This window comes from Oncorhynchus clarkii, chromosome 5, assembly GCF_045791955.1.
Source record: "Oncorhynchus clarkii lewisi isolate Uvic-CL-2024 chromosome 5, UVic_Ocla_1.0, whole genome shotgun sequence".
NCBI classification, from domain to species: domain Eukaryota; kingdom Metazoa; phylum Chordata; class Actinopteri; order Salmoniformes; family Salmonidae; genus Oncorhynchus; species Oncorhynchus clarkii.
Genome location: NC_092151.1, coordinates 10,067,254 through 10,083,347, shown reverse-complemented (window position 1 = coordinate 10,083,347; position 16,094 = coordinate 10,067,254). Strand labels below are relative to the sequence as shown.

The 16,094-nt window shown below is 41.4% G+C and overlaps 1 protein-coding gene across 2 annotated transcripts in view; it reads left to right on the top strand.

Annotated features, from left to right (window-relative positions):
* LOC139408319 (talin 1) overlaps nucleotides 1-16,094 on the top strand; it is a 160,602-nt gene that overhangs the window by 20,580 nt on the left and 123,928 nt on the right. For both annotated transcript variants that reach the window (XM_071152056.1, XM_071152055.1), the window contains exon 2: nucleotides 11,640-11,709. The gene's annotated coding sequence lies outside the window, so the exon portion shown is untranslated. The remainder of the gene's footprint in view (nucleotides 1-11,639; nucleotides 11,710-16,094) is intronic.

Here is a 16,094-nt window from a genome sequence, read left to right as displayed (position 1 = left end):
TATGTCAGGCTGCCGGTTGGGGATGGCCGTTGTCATAATAGTGGTGTGTGTGTGTGTGTCCCTATGCAGTCTATGGTGTGTCCACTCTGGGTGTGGCAGGCGTTGGCATAATGCATCTTGAGAAAATATGTCCAGATCACCACTGCCCATAAGATGTTTTTAGGTCTCAATAATTTCACCAATGACTCACTTTCCATGTCTGTATCGTGTGAATGAAGACATCTCTTATAATATGAGTTATTGTTTACTTGTTACATCCCAAGCTTTAGGTTTGTGTACCCCTATTGGATTTATTTATCTCAAACGGTCTTAGACTGTGACAATAAACACATTATTTGGGGAAGGGTGTATATATTTGTTGAAGTAAAGATGTTGTCTCAAGACTGCTCTGTCCTTTTTGAGGGACCAAAACTAGGAACTAATGTGTCCTCCCTTGTGTCCTAATTTGTGTAATAATTACAGTAGGCTGCAACAGCTGTATTGTGTCTGGTGCTGATAAAGGCCCCTGACCTGTGCAGTGATCTGTACTAAAAGTCTACGGGATGCACTGGAACATGGAGGGTCCCAACACAATGAGTGACCTGTCTGCTGCAGAACACCAGAGTTACAGATAAAAAGGGTTTTGTGTTCATGTTTTCTTTGCAATAACCTTGACGATATTGACTTTTTCTTCATTTTATTTATCATGCTCAGCCTTTCTAATCAGTCATTGTTTACATTTCAAAAACGATGCCATGACGCATTTCAGAGATCCATTCATCAGCAAAACCTCTTCAACCAAAAGCTGAAGGTTCTAGACCAAAGATTGAAGATGAATTAACTTGTATTTATACTGAACAAAAAATATAAACACAACATGTAAAGTGTTCCATGTTTCATGAGATTAAATAAAATACCCCAGAAATGTTCCATATGTACAAAATGCTAATTTCTCAAAAATGTTGTGCACTAATTTGTTTAAGTCCCTGTTTGTGAGCATTTCTCCTTTACCAAGATAATTCATCCACCTGACAGGTGTGGCATATCAAGAAGCTGATTAAACAACACCTTGTGCTGGGGACAATAAAAGGCCACACTCTAAAATGTGCAGTTTTGTCACACAGCACAATGCCACAGATGTCTCAAGTTTTGAGGGAGTGTGAAATTGGAATTCTGACTGCAGGAATGTCCACCAGAGCTGTTGCCAGAAAATCTAATGTTAATTTCTCTATAATAAGCCGCCTTCAACTTAATTTAAGAGAATTTGGCTAAGTCCAACCGGCCTCACAATCGCAGACCACATGTAACCACACCAGCCTAGGATGTCCACATCCGGCTTCTTCACCTGCGGGATCATTCTATGATACATCTCCTTTCAAGGTGTATCATAGACTTGACAGCCACACCCCAAAGCATGAACATCGTAGACCAAAGAGTCACGATGAACTTGAAGCCCTGGTGCTAAATGGATTATCAAATTCACTTGACTGAGCTAATTCTTAGCATGGCTCCCATATAACTCACCTGATGTTACCTGCTTTAAGAACTTTAGTGCCTTAATTGTAACTCATTGGAGGTACAGTACTACTTCTGTAAGAGCCTCAGGTTTGTTGTGTTATTTTCCAGTACTGTACCATAACCTCTCATTGATCTTACAGAGAAGGATGGTGAGGAGTTCAGCTCAGAACGCATTCAAGGACTTACTTCACTGAACACCTCGTTCATTTATCTATCACTGTGGCTCCTTTTCAATGTGAAATTCTGAGGAAACCTTGAAATCCTAGGTGTTTGTTGTCCATTTATAGAAAAATATTGATTTTTCTCAACTAGATGGTAGTCATAAATTATGCCCGGCTGTTCTAGGCAGGCTGCTGTTCTAGGCAGGCTGCTGTTCTGTGTGGTTGTAGATATTGTGAGACATGGAGTGAACAGATGGAATATTGCACGGTTTCGCCTCGACACATGTCAGAAGCCGTTATGCTGTTGGATCTTGGACAAGTGGGAGTACTAGACGATAATGACTTTGGCCTCTTTCTTGCACTGCACAGATTATCAGATCTCACAATGATTGGAGAAGTGTTCAACATCCTTATGATCTTGTCATTGAGCACAACGTGACCACAATAGAGACTGGTTGGAATGTCAATTCTCATCAAATAAATGGGAAGTCTGACTGAAATATTTGAAAGTGTTGTTTTCATTTGTTGATAAAAATGCGGGACAAAATTGTTTGGTTGCACAAACAAAGGGCCAAAAGCAGGACTGTTCCGCACAATCAAGAAAGTTAGTCACCCTATATTCCTACCAGTATCTGGATCTAGCTCTACACTTGCCTGACAAGTCAAACTGCTCTATCGTTCGATCCATACTTCAGTCGTTTGTGGTCAAAATGAGGGTATTGTAAAAATCAAAGTTGGATCATCTCTAACCAATCAGAGTATCAAAGCCAATGACGAATTTTCAAGAACGCTGCTTTACCCGTGTGTGTTCTGGCTCTGGCCCAACCCATCAGTTTCTGGGACCAACTAGAAATCGTTGGGGAGGTAATGAGTCTGGATCTAACGTCCGTAGGCGTAGCATTTGGCCGGAGCAAAGGAGTTTGGGTAGCCAGGCAAGCACTACAAAAGATCCAGTCCAACTTCTCCAAGATGAATTTTCCACTGACTAAATTGATTGTGGGGTTGGAGGTTTGGATTAGATTAGAGAGAGTGTTACCTTCATTGGTTCATATCTCTGATTGGGTGTTGATGGTGGACAGGGCAGGATGGGTAACCGGAGGGATTAGGGTTACCTTCATTGGTCCATATCTCTGATTGGGTGTTGATGGTGGACAGGGCAGGATGGGTAACCGGTAGGGATTAGGGTTATCTTCATTGGTCCATATCTCTGATTGGGTGTTGATGGTGGACAGGGCAGGATGGGTAACCGGTAGGGATTAGGGTTACCTTCATTGGTCCATATCTCTGATTGGGTATTGATGGTGGACAGGGCAGGATGGGTAACCGGTAGGGATTAGGGTTACCTTCATTGGTCCATATCTCTGATTGGGTGTTGATGGTGGACAGGGCAGGATGGGTAACCGGTAGGGATTAGGGTTACCTTCATTGGTCCATATCTCTGATTGGGTGTTGATGGTGGACAGGGCAGGATGGGTAACCGGTAGGGATTAGGGTTACCTTCATTGGTCCATATCTCTGATTGGGTGTTGATGGTGGACATGGCAGGATGGGTAATGATGAGGGTTAGTCTATTATAGTTCATCCTTTTGCTTGTTTTGGTGTCTCCCGTCTGCTTGGGAAGGATTTCATGTTGCCTCCAGAGCCTTGGTTGTCTTAATCTTTATTCCTTGCAAGAGCCTTTTGCGAGGTTGATTAGTCCTGGATAGTGAATGGTGCCTCATTTATTTGGTAGTGCTAAAGGGGTTTTTGACATTGGGATTGAGAGACCTGGACCGAGTCCAGAAACAACCTTTTGTCCTAGACACCTCAGGTAGATCTGAAAGTTCTGGATACAGTGCGTTCAGAAAGTACACAGAATGTGGAACAAGTCAAGGGGTCTGAATACCGAATGCACTGTATCCAGGCATTATGGTCATAGCTCCACCTTGCCCTCTGATAGGCTAGTGCCAGATGGATTTTTCATCGCAGTACTAATATTGTACCTATCCAATTCTTTCAGATCTTCACGTGTGGTCCAAGGTAAGGCAGGGCCCTAGAGAGAGACACAGTGTTGGACTAGCTAGCCTAATTGATGCGAGGGGGGCCATGGTAACATTTCCACAGTTCCCTACTTGCTTTGCATGTTGAGTGTATATCACTCCTTCTTTCCCAATTAGCAGTTCTCACACTGTGAATGATCTAGTCGGCTCCATTCCCCCTCTCTGGCGCCTGTTGGAGTTGCTACGGGGTTCAGTTACGCTGGCAAGTGCGAGGGAGCATATCCTCATGTCACACAGCTATATTTTCATATCAGCGGTGACACGAGGCCCTCCAAAATAAAACTACCACCATGGTGTCACCTTGTTATGGAGTGCCCTCCGATGCCCCCCAAGTTTCTCTGTAGTTGATTGGCTGATTGAAGTCGAGTGGTGAGAAAAGTATTGGCTCTAAAGTATTGCCCCCCCCCCCCCCCCCCCCCCAATGAACAGAAATATTGTCAATATTACCACATTGGATAGAAAGAGACACACCTCTTTCCACTCATGAACAAGTATGTTGTTTGCGTGAAACCAAGGAGATGCCATAGACGATTAGCAAATAAACTTCAATAGTGTACCATTTTAAGTTCTAGAAAATTCTACAACAGTATAGTTATTAACCGTATATATGGATCGTTTGATAATGATATTAAATATTTTGAGGTATATCTCAGTTCAGTTATTGTACATCTTGTTCTAGGGTTTTAAAGGCAGACTGCATCTGTTTTGTGTTACTGGTATTTAGGCCTAGCTCCACATACAAGTGTAAATCAAACTTCTAAATCCTATTAGCTTATTTCCACATTCTATCTCTAGAAAATGCAAATATCTTTGTACTTACATAATGGTAAGTGGGTGATGTGACATTACGGAGTTGTTTTGTGAAAAACAGGAGGTGTTTGGGAGTATGTTTGTTATGCAAAAACATTTGTTTGACAGCAGTACAGTATGTATCAGCAGGTTAAAATGCATCACAAATAGCCTCTACGATTCCCTGTCATGATTGTTCTGCAGTCTGCACAGGCTCTGATAGTAGTAATCTCTTCCAGGCTTGGAAAATTCGATATAAGACAGCGAAGATACAAACTATATAATGTGCGTAGTTATATTGATTTGTTTCAGAATGTTTCAGTGACCTCACCATATTATCACCATACTGAGGGACCTTAGGGTACGATGTTGTCCCCATACTGAGGGACCTTAGGGTACGATGTTATCCCCATACTGAGGGACCTTGGGGACCGATGTTGTCCCCATACTGAGGGACCTTGGGGACCGATGTTGTCCCCATACTGAGGGACCTTGGGGACCGATGTTGTCCCCATACTGAGGTGCCGATACGATATGTATTCCAATTCTATATGTATTGCAAATTTGATGTCCACTGCCCTAGTTGTATATACAGATGCTTGGAATTAGTCACAAAACAACAATTCTCACACAATACCCCATAATGTCAAAGTGGAATTATGTCCCATGTTTTATATAATTAAAAATGAAATGTATTGATTCAATAACTATTCAACCCCTTTGTTATGTCAAACCTAAATAAGTTCAGGAGTTAAAATGTGCTTAATGGAGCTTCTCGGGTGGCGCAGTGGTCTAGGGCACTGCATCGCAGCTACTCTCCATATTTTCAAGCATAGTAGTGGCTGCATCATGTTATGGGTATGCTTGTAATCGTTAGGACGGGCGTTTTTCAGGATAAAAATGAAACGGAATGGAGCTAAGCACACGCAAAATCCTAGAGATGAACCTGGTTCAGTCTGCTTTCCACCAGACACTGGGAGACAAATTCACCTTTCAGCAGGACAATAACCTAAAACACAAGGTCAAATCTACACTGCAAGATGACACTGAATGTTCCTGAGTGGCCGAGTTACAATTTTAACTTAAATCTACTTAAATCTATGGCAAGACCTGAAAATGGTTGTCTAGCAATGATCAACAACCAATTTGACAAAGCTTGAAGAACAATGAGTAAATGTTACACAATCCAGGTGTGGAAAGGCCTTAGAGACTTACCCAGAAAGACACACAGCTGTAATCGCTGCCAAAGGTGCTTCAACAAAGTATTGACTCAGGAGTGTGAATACTTATTTAAATGAGATATTTATGTATTTTATTTTCAATAAATTTGCAAACATTTCTAAAAAATGTTTTCACTGTCATTATGGGATATTGTGTGTAGAAGGGTGAGAACAAAAGTCAATTTCATCCATTTTAAATTCAGGCTGTAACATAACAAAATGTAGAATAAGTCAAGGGGTGTGAATACTTTGTGATAGGCCCTGTAGTGTCAAAGCGATGCACTGTGACTGTATTATTTGCTCTGTGTTACTCGGCAGCGGAAACGCTGCAATAATTACAGCTCTGGTCGGTGACTTCCTTTTCTCAGACAGGGTGGGGAAGCGCTCCACTCCCGTCAATAGTGGGCTAGCTGCAGCTAGTTGCTTCATATGTCAACTGGCTCAGACCTACAACAGGACACCAAAACTCTGAAGACCTGGGTAAGACATATTGAGCCACTATGGACCCGACTTCAGTTGTACCCAAAATAAATAAATCAATGTATAAAAAGTAAGAGATATTGAACTAACTGTAGCATAAGCTGAGGGAATGATTTAGATATTTGGTGTCAATGATACTACTAGACACAATGTTATACAGTATGTTCTGTAGATGATCAGAAGACTGATACCTTACACATCACCATGTACTTTCTCTGAGGAATGTGTCCTCGCCTAGGCTAGTGTAAAAGTAAACACATGGAAGGTCTAACATTTTGCCCATCATTAGAAATAACTTCCGTCTCCTTTGTGACAACTTGTGCCTAAACACAACTTTGTTTGCTTTGGTGTAGTAATTCTGCGTCTTTCTCATAAGCAAAACAAACCCTTCCTTCCTTTACTACTAGCTAATTGCACAGGATACAGAGATCCCGGTTGGGGAAAAGTCTCTCTCGCTCTCTCTCTGAGCCTACAGATGGCTAAAATTCCCTTTTATGGCGTTGGAGGGCTTTTGAAACAGGAAATGACATCACGCTCTGAGGTAGTGAGTAGGGAGCTAGCTACAACTCCGTGGCATTCCAAAGAGGGTGAGTCGCAGCTTGCCTGGAAATGAACCCCAGGCATGACTGACACTCGAATCACCTAGACGCACAAAATAGACCGGGATGGACAACTTTTCAATTGAGATGTTATTTAATCTATGGTAGATGATAGCAGCAAACCAAAATAATGAATGGTGCGTTGCAGTGTTATTGTATCAGGGGCTTGTGTTGAGTGATGATGACAAAAATATTTGTGGTTTGAGTAAAGTTCCAGGCCTTGAAAGGAGTTCAAACTAGTGTTTATCAGAGAGAACGAGACTAAAGAAAGAGAGAAACACAGAGAGGGAGAGAGAGAGAACAGTTAACTGAATAGTCAGCGGGCGTACCATGTATGTCTCATTCCCTGGGAGGGGCTCGGTCGGTCTGGTCTGGGACTGCTGACGAGCAACACACACGGCCACTCCCTCTAGAAGTAGGAGGAGTGCAGCCAGGCCACTCCCTCTAGAAGTAGGAGGAGCTGCAGCCAGTCCAGAGAGAGAGAGCAGGAGCGAAAGAAGGCTCACAGTGTTCCAATAGCCTTCTAAGGCCTCTTCAGACAGCAACTGTAACAGATTACTCATAATGGGGATTATCAGGAGTCGGACCTTGGATGACGATGATTTTCTTTCTATGGGGCTAGCCACCTGTATTTATAGAGCAGTGTGGAGTGTTCATTTCATTCTTTATTTCAAAATCATGTCTACGAAGAGCCTTGACACTGCTAGTTTTCTAATCAAATTTAATTGGTCGCATACACATATTTTGCAGATGTTATTGCAGGTGCAGTGAAAATGCTTATGTTTCTAGCTCCAATGGTGCAGTAATATCTAACAATACAAAACAAAACGAATAATTCCCCCAAAATTTAAATTAAGAAATATCATAACGAGCAATGTCAAAGTCCGGAATAGAGATATGTATGTGTGTGTGTGTGTGTACACATATATACATACATACAGTGGGGCAAAAAAGTATTTAGTCAGCCACCAATTGTGCAAGTTCTCCCACTTAAAAAGATGAGAGAGGCCTGTAATTTTCATCAAAGGTACACTTCAACTATGACAGACACAATGAGGAAAAAAATCCAGAAAATCACATTGAGGATTTTTTATGAATTTATTTTCAAATTATGGTGGAAAATAAACTTTTGTTATTGACCAAATACTTATCTCAACACTTTGTTATATACCCTTTGTTGGCAATGACAGAGGTCAAACATTTTCAAAGGTTTTCACACACTGTTGCTGGTATTTTGGCACATTCCTCCATGCAGATCTCCTCTAGAGCAGTGATGTTTTGGGGCTGTTGCTGGGCAACATGGACTTTCAACTCCAAAGATTTTCTATGGGGTTGAGATCTGGAGACTGGCTAGGCCAATGCTTCTTATGAAGCCACTCCTTCGTTGCCCGGGCGGTGTGTTTGGGATCATTGTCATGTTGAAAGACCCAGCCACGTTTCATCTTAAATGCCCTTGCTGATGGAAGGAGGTTTTCACTCAAAATCTCACGATACATGGCCCCATTCATTATTTCCTTTACACAGATCAGTCGTCCTGGTCCCTTTGCAGAAAAACAGCCTCAAAAGCATGATGTTTCCACCCCCATGCTTCACAGTAGGTATGGTGTTCTTTGGATGCAACTCAGCATTCTTTGTCCTCCAAACACGACGAGTTGAGTTTTTACCAAAATGTTGTATTTTGGTTTCATCTGACCATATGACATTCTCCCAATCTTCTTCTGGATCATCCAAATGCTCTCTAGCAAACTTCAGACGGGCCTGGACATGTACTGGCTTAAGCAGGGGGACACGTCTGGCACTGCAGGATTTGAGTCTCTGGCGGCGTAGTGTGTTACTGATGGTAGGCTTTGTTACTTTGGTCCCAGCTCTCTGCAGGTCATTCACTAGGTTCCCCCGTGTGGTTCTGGGATTTTTGCTCACCGTTCTTGTGATCATTTTGACCCTACGGGGTGAGATCTTGCGTGGAGCCCCAGATCAAGGGAGATTATCAGTGGTCTTGTATGTCTTCCATTTCCTAATAATTGCTCCCACAGTTGATTTCTTCAAACCAAGCTGCTTACCTATTGCAGATTCAGTCTTCCCAGCCTGGTGCAGGTCTACAATTTTGTTTCTGGTGTCCTTTGACAGCTCTTTGGTCTTGGCCATAGTGGAGTTTGGAGTGTGACTGTTTGAGGTTGTGGACAGGTGTCTTTTATACTGATAACAAGTTCAAACAGGTGCCATTAATACAGGTAACGAGTGGAGGACAGAGGATCCTCTTAAAGAAGAAGTTACAGGTCTGTGAGAGCCAGAAATCTTGCTTGTTTGTAGGTGGCCAAATACTTATTTTCCACCATAATTTGCAAATAAATAAATAAAAAATCCTACAATGTAATTTTCTGGATTTTTTTTTTCTCATTTTGTCTGTCATAGTTGAAGTGTACCTATGATGAAAATTACAGGCCGCTCATCTTTTTAAGTGGGAGAACTTGCACAATTGGTGGCTGACTAATTACTTTTTACTACCCCATAATGACAAAGGAAAAACAGGATTTAAGAAATGTATGCAAATTTATTAGAAATACAAAACTGAAATATTACATTCCCATGAGTATTCAGACCCTTTACTCAGTAATTTATTAATTACAGCGATTACAGCCTCAAGTCTTATTGGGTATGATGCTACAATCTTGGCACACCTGTATTTGTGGAGTTTCTCCCATTCTTCTCTTCTCAAGTTCTGTCCGGTTGGACAGGCAGCTTCGCTACACAGCTGTTTTCAGGTCTCTCCAGAATTGTTCGACCAGGTTCAAGTCCGGGCTCTGGCTGGGCCACTCAAGAACATTGAGGCTTGTCCCAAATACACTCCTGCATTGTCTTGACTGTGTGCTTAGGGTTGTTGTCCTGTCGGAAGGTGAATTTTTGCCCCAGTCTGAGGTCTTAACCTGCTCCAGAGCGCTCTTCACCTAGGATCTCTCTGTACTTTGCTCCGTTCATCTTTGCCTCGATCATAACTAGTCTCCCAGTCCCTGCCGCTGAAAAACATCCCCACAGCATGAAGCTGCCACCACCATACTTCACCGTAAGGATGGTGCCAGATTTCCTCCAGACGTGACGCTTGGCATTCAGGCCAAAGAGTTCAAAATGGGTTTCATCAGACCAGAGAATCTTGTTTCTCATGGTCTGAGGGTCTTTAAGTGCCTTTTGGCAAACTCCAAGCGGGCTGTCATGTTCCTTTTACTGAGGAGAGGCTTCCTTCTGGCCACTCTACCGTAAAGGCCTGATTGGTGGAGTGCTGCAGAGATGTTTATCCTTCTGGAAGGTTCTCCCATCTCCACAGAGGAACTCTGGCGCTGTCAGAGTGACCATCAGGTTCTTGGTCACCTCCCTTCCAAACAGAAACGTTTTACTACCCTTCCCCAGACAATTCCTTCGACCTCATGGCTTGGTTTTTTTCTCTGACACGCACTGTGAACTGTGTGGCCTTATATAGACAGGTGTGTGTCTTTCCAAATCAATCAATTGAATGTACCACAGGTGGACTCCAGTCAAGTTGTAGAAATCAATGGAAACAGATGCACCTGAGCTCAATTTCGAGGGTCTGAATACTTATGTAACAAAGTTGGTTTAAAAAAAAAAAGTTGTTAATACATTTGCAAACGTTTTACCGCGTTGTCATTATGGGGTATTGTGTGTAGATTGAGGGGGAAAAACAAACAATTTAATCAATTTTAGAATAAGGCTGTAACAAAATGTGGAAGAAGTCAAGGGATCTGAATACTCTCCGTGTGTGTGTGTGTGTGTGTGTGTGTGTGTGTGTGTGGTGTGTGGGGGCAGTATTAGTTATGAAAGTCCTGACAAATGTATTAATCATCATTTATATCTAATAGTGTAATTCCCTGTGTATCTGAATATTCCAAGGATGTGATATTAAAGTAGTAATATTATTTTAAAGCAATATATTAACCTGAAATACTAGTGTAAATAAAGGAACTGTGGAGAAAGGAAATACACACAGCTTTACAGTATGATGACCCAAAGATAAAGGATGGTGTGTGTGTGTGTGTGTGTGTGTGTGTGTGTGTGTGTGTGTGTGTGTGTGTGTGTGTGTGTGTGTGTGTGTTGTAATGCTTTCTTATCTGGTGAACCCTGTGTATGACCCCGTTCTCATTATTTGTAATTCATGTGACAAATATGAATGTGACCACTAGAGAAAACACTATCTGTTCTTCACGCTGCCTATTGCCTTTTTAAATGACTCATAATGGATGTGTCCAGTCATGTTTCAACATCACTATCCATCACAGGGCTGTTTTAAGTTACATGGCCCATCCCAAATGTAACCCAATTCCCTATATAGTGCACTACATTTAACCAGGGCCAATGGGGCTCTGGTCAAAAGAAATGCACTTTGTAGGCAATGGGGTGCCATTTGGGACGTAACCACAGTTTGTCAAACCTTCACCGCTCATCTCTGACCCTGACACACTTTGGCATTTTGTATGACAGTGTTTCTGAGAAGCTATCGACAGGACCGTCACTTCTAAGCAGCCAGTGTAGTCCAGCAGCAGTACTGCATAAATGTCTTGTGTTTTTGCCAGTTTTGTATTTGCATCTATACCTCAGGTCAGTCTTTCAAGGAAACAAAGCATACAACCATTTTAAGTATGGAAAGTTTTAAGATGATAAAAAGGAGATTATTTAAGAGATTGTTAACGATAATTAGCACAGAAGATTCCATATTCACCGTTGGATATCAATCTAATTTGGACTTGTTGACATTGTCATTTAAGCAGCAATCTCAATAATTCGTTCCAGTTTAATGAAAATATTGATCTTGGTTACACTAAACTCCTCTCTTCTGTTTCTCTGCAGCCGGGCCAAGAACCCTACAGCGCCATAACCGACTGGGAGGACATCTCCCATTAAGACCAGTTTCTATCAGGTACTGTCTGTAACCTTGTGCTCTACTGTCATCTACTATCAGCTCTACTCATATGTTGTAAAGAATTATTTTACATGGATGGATATTACTTTATTAATCCCCTTTTGGAAATTGATTTGTCAACTCCAGCAAGAAAATCAAAACACATTTTCCTCTCATGCACAGAGATCCTATAAATTACCACTCTACACTGTGTATAAAACATTAAGAACACCTTCCTAATATTGAGTTGATGTGATATCATCCCGGCATCGTTTGTCATCAAGTTAATGTAATTACTCATTCCATTGATCTTTGCCATTGGCTGTACCAGAGTGGATCTGGATGGGAGTGCATTAATTTGTCCAGGCTGAGTTGTAGCTTTTTAATTAAAGGAAGACTGGGGCTTCTGTCAACACAGGAGGCTCAGATTCAGAACTGGGTATCTTATCACACGGTTGGTGATGTTTAGAAGTGTTGAATGTCAATCCCATCTTGTGACAACTTGTTTTTTCCCCAAAGAGCTCACTGGTGTGTCATTTGGACTAAAAGACTGAAGGCATAATTGGCACCATCGGGCCCATTTTTAACAAGCTGAGGAGCAAACAGCTGTGTGGAGAATACCTTACCCAGAGACCACTACTTATAATGGTATCCTGGTTAGCAGGTCTCTTTTAGTTTGGATAATGTCATTCTTCAAACTATTTAAACTATATTGATTAGTCTCTCATAGCATTGCTCTGCTTAAATTGGACATACACATTTTAAGTTGTTAAACTTACCAGACAAGAAGAAGTCGTGCCTTCTTGAGGCAAGATGAGTAAAGTCTCACTTAGGAGCTGATATTTTTGTTCACTTTTAAAGTGAGTATGTCACTCACTCTTTTTAATAATGCATGCACCATTTAGACAAAGTGGGTTGTGTGCTATGGGGGGATATCTCCCACCCACAGACTGTCAAACAGACTCAGAAACTTCTCAGTAATAGACAGTCCGTAGTAGTCACCTCAGACTTTGACCAAGCCCACCAATATTCAAAACCAGGCCTTACAATCAAATGGTGGCTTTGTGGTTTTAAGCCTTTGTTTAGTCTGAGGGGAAACGTAAAACCAGACCTGACCGGACTGAAGGTCGATCTAAAAAAAACATTGTGTTTGACCCTGACCTGACCCAACTAAAGTTGTCTTAACAACTCCGTGATTGACCCTGTTCCGAATGTGTCAATGGCTGACTGATGGGGTTGGCTTATCACAAGGTCTTGAAGGAAAGTGCAGTTTGTGTGTTTGTCAAGGAATCATTTGTCTTACCCAGATATTCTACTGAACAGGACTGAAATAGGTCTGTCTGTCTTGTAGGGGACATGATACAAAGGACCACAACCTAAAGCTACAGGTGTTAAAAACGTTGTTTTTCTGACACCTTTACCGAGTTGTGCAGCTCTGACTGACCTCTCTGTGTGGCTGCCGGCACAAGTTTGTTTGGCTTCAAACGTTGCAAGACAGTCAAGTGAATTGTAATATCAACCTATCAGGTGCAGTTAACCAATTGTTCTACCGATGCTCAAATCCAATTTGTATTTGTCACATGCGCCGAATAGAACAGGTGTAGTAGCCCTTACCGTGAAATGCTTGCTTACAAGCCCTATACCAACCATTTTAAAGAAAATAGAGTTATGAAAATATTGACATTTAAAAAAAATGACTTTAGTTTATTTTAGTAACACAATAAAATAACAATGGTGAGGTGAAGACTTAACTTCTCGGAGCCATAACTGTATTTAAGTATTGAAGCTGACTTGGTGTATTCTTTATACCTTCTTATCAGTGGCCACAAGTGCATCACTGGAGAACTAATTCTGCTTTCACCACTGTGTTTTACCCAGAAAAAGAGATTCCAACGTAGAGCTATAATTGAAGGAGAGGCATCTTGATTCTAGTCCACGGAGTTCCTCCTTTTGTGTAAAAATGCCATTTTCTATTTGAATGTTGTTCCTTGACCTCTACGACCTCATCTCGGAGCATCTGTAGAGTGAAAGAGCTCCACACAAATAACTTGATGTTCCCTGAATAGCCTTCGGTTTGAAAAAGGCAGGAAGAATATCACATCTCAATATGTTATTGTCCCTGAAGAGCATTCAAATGTTTTTTTTATATTTTTTTTAAATGGAGCATATTTAAAATATAATGTTCAAATTAAACAAAGGCCTAGAAAATTGCAGTATAAGATTTTGACGATTTAGTAGTTTCTTTGGTATAAAATCTGAAAGCATACCAAAAATGTTTTACGGATTTGGTAACTTTGAGTGTATTCAGTGAAGTGACACAATTGAATGTTGCCGGTCATGTTGTGAAAGTATCCCCCATTTTGCTCTCTTGAAGCTTTATGCTGCATCAGGGAAACATCCCCCACTGTGTGAAGCACATGACGACAGTGGCGTGGCCCAGGGTGGCCACGGCCCTCTCTAAAATCTGATTGGAAATTCTGAGACTTGATTTTTTTTCTCTCGTTTCAATAATTATTTACAGCAGTGTCGTTATTAACATACTGTACTTGGCTGTCACAACAATAAATGACTTGCATGATACTTATTCTGCCACTCTGTGTTACCCGACCTGCTAACACTGACAGTGAAGCTCGTAAATCTGTTGCGTTATACTGACGTCACTGTTTGTTTACCCCTAGCTTTTTCACCAGTTAACTGACGTTTGCTGGCTGGCAAGCAAGAGAAGTTACTCTGAATCTAAGTCGCTAGTTTTAGATATACTGCGTAACTTTGCCCTGCCATTGAACGGTCTAGGTATTTAGAAAAGTTGATTATTTTAGCCTTGCCTATATGTCCTTTCAACTTGCCGGAGACCAGCTGGGCAGACAACCCTACCAAATGGCCCAAATTAGCCTATGGTGATATCTACACCGACTTGGGGGAATATCCAGGTTTACACAGGCATTACACATGGCTAGTTAGATACAAACAAGTGTTAGCTTAAGACTTACGGTGAATGAAGTCCTTCGAACACACATGTATGGAGGAACCGGAGCCCACAGCTTTCCATCATCATCGCAGCGTCTAACCTGGTCCTTGGGTATAGAGTGAAACCACGAGGTTAATGTAACCTGGTCCTTGGGTATAGAGTGAAACCACGAGGTTAATGTAACCTGGTCCTTGGGTATAGAGTGAAACCACGAGGTTAATGTAACCTGGTCCTTGGGTATAGAGTGAAACCACGAGGTTAATGTAACCTGGTCCTTGGGTATAGAGTGAAACCACGAGGTTAATGTAACCTGGTCCTTGGGTATAGAGTGAAACCACGAGGTTAATGTAACCTGGTCCTTGGGTATAGAGTGAAACCACGAGGTTAATGTAACCTGGTCCTTGGGTATAGAGTGAAACCACAAGGTTAATGTAACCTGGTCCTTGGGTATAGAGTGAAACCACGAGGTTAATGTAACCTGGTCCTTGGGTATAGAGTGAAACCACGAGGTTAATGTAACCTGGTCCTTGGGTATAGAGTGAAACCACGAGGTTAATGTAACCTGGTTCTTGGGTATAGAGTGAAACCACGAGGTTAATGTAACCTGGTCCTTGGGTATAGTAAAGTACCCTACCTGGGGGCGTGGCTTAACGTTACCATGGTAATAAAGGGAGTACGAGCAAGCCCGTAAGCGTTTCACTGTTAGTCTACGCCTGTTGTTTATGAAGCATGTGACTAATAACATTTTAAAAAGCATCTATATTGTTAAACAGTTTTGGAATGCCTGGCTGCCCTTGGCAACCAAATATGTCACTGTGTAGGTAGAATGTCATTACCATGATGGTGTTTGTGATAATGTCCCTTATCATTCAAATGGCAGGTGCAAAGTGCACTGTTCAGAAGCTGGACTTGATTAGGAGTAGAGGAACTTGTTAGGGTAACTTACTTTTTGAAGTGATTTGTTTGACAAAAAATCTGAAAACATCATGACTGGTTGTTAAAAGGTCTTTTTTTTTTACAGTTAAATTACATGTCTTTACTATAAAGCCCATAAAGCTTTTTTCTTTTCTTTTGTTTTACGTTTGTTTATGTGTAACTCTGTTGTTTTTGTCACACTGCTTTGCTTTATCTTGGTCAGGTCGCTGTTGTAAATGAGTGGCACTGCTGTATGCTAATACCCTTTTATATATATATATATATATATATATATATATATATATATATATATAACATCCTGACCTAGAATGCAAAAACTGTAGCAAGGCATTTTGGGATTGATTTTCATGCCTTATTTGAACTGGGGAATGTACCAAACCGAAGATGAAGCATATAATGCGTCGAACCATCATAATAACATTTAACAAATCACATTTTATTTCCCCTGCCCTGCCCTGACCACCACGTTCAAAATATTCTGCACATGACAATGCAAAAC